This window comes from Crocodylus porosus, unplaced genomic scaffold, assembly GCF_001723895.1.
Source record: "Crocodylus porosus isolate Cpor-Errol unplaced genomic scaffold, CroPor_comp1, whole genome shotgun sequence".
Taxonomy (NCBI): Eukaryota; Metazoa; Chordata; order Crocodylia; family Crocodylidae; genus Crocodylus; species Crocodylus porosus.
Window position 1 is genome coordinate 221172248 of NW_017728886.1, and position 1354 is coordinate 221173601.

The following is a 1354-nucleotide window of genomic DNA, read 5'->3' on the forward strand; positions in this document are numbered from 1 at the left end:
CGGCCCGGCCGCTGCCCTCGCTCACCTGCCAGCGCCGCCGCCCGCAGGAAGGGAGTAGGGCAGCCCCTGCCGTTGCCGGAAACTGCGGAACAAGCCCCGAGCACGCGGCAAGCTGAAGCGCGGGGGCGGGGTCACGGCCTCCTACCTGCGGCGGCGCCGGCCCGCATTGGCCGAGCGCGGGACTACACGTCCCGGCGTGCAACACGGCTGGAATGCCCGCCCGCCGTGCAATGCGGGTCTCCCTGCGGCGCGTTGCATGCTGGGGGCTATAGGAGCCGCCGTGCATGGCTGAGTCGCGACGCGTTGAGGGCTCGCGGCGCTTGGCGGCTGCTTGTGTCCCGTAGGAGCGGAAGGGGGGTTACCATTGGCCTCCTGGCGCGGGAGCCCAGTGTGTGGGCGGGGCGGTGTTGGGCTGCCAGGCCCCCGGGGTTGCTGTGGAGTGTCCCAGGATTAGATAGACATCTCCAGGAGACAGCTGAGAGCAGATAACAGAGCATTCATTCAAATAAATGTTTTCGCTCGATCTGAGCCTTCAAGAGGCCGAGAAGCGAAATGTTGAATCGGATTTAGACAGAAGCCCAGTGGGTTTTTAAAATGGCGTAGTCATACGCCCCTACCGCCCACGGGGCCAGATTAACATAGGCAAACTAGGCACATGCCTAGGGCCCTAAGTGAGGAAGGGGCCCAGTTACGCTTATTTTCCATATCATAATTATGGAGTGAAAAAAATAAATGCACAGTATTAAGCGGGGCCCGCTCAAGAGCCCCGCCCCTTCCCTGACTCCCCAACACCGGCACAGACACACTCAGCCTGCAGGTGCCTGGCTGACGCACAGAGCATGTGATGCCCCGTCTCCAATTAACTTCCTCCGTTGCCCCCCAGCCTCAAGCAAGTCCTTGCTAGAGGAGAGGCACAGAAACATCCTGGGTGTTAGCTGATGTTTTAAAAAACTGCCCGGACAGAGATGGGAAGACCCAAAAAGGGAGCTTGTCCGAGAAAACCTGGATGTATGGTAACCCTACAGGGGTTTTTTTTTAAGCGAATGTAAGCAGAGAGGGTCAGGGAAGGTAAAGGTGTGTCTGTAACCTGCACAGAAGTGACCTTCAGCTTTTCCGGTCCTCTGTGCTGTGTTGGAGCCCAGCTGGGCAGGGCTTATGCTTGTGTGAGTACTGCAGTATGAAAAAAAAAAAAAAATGATTCAGATAGGGATACTTACCTGGCAGGGGAGACACCATGATCAATCAGGTGGTTTTCCCAGGGTAATTGTCTCTGATATGTCCTCCATAGGAGATCTATATTGAGCAGATTCTTTTTGGTATTGGGTGGTGGAACCGGAGCGTGCTCCATCCACTC

General features: G+C 57.0%; 1 protein-coding gene across 2 annotated transcripts in view; it reads right to left on the minus strand.

Moving 5' to 3' along the window:
• SNX16 (sorting nexin 16) overlaps window positions 1-118 on the minus strand; it is a 36624-nt gene extending 36506 nt beyond the window's left edge. For both annotated transcript variants that reach the window (XM_019549781.1, XM_019549774.1), the window contains exon 1: window positions 26-118. The gene's annotated coding sequence lies outside the window, so the exon portion shown is untranslated. The remainder of the gene's footprint in view (window positions 1-25) is intronic.
• Window positions 119-1354: the final 1236 nt, after the last annotated feature.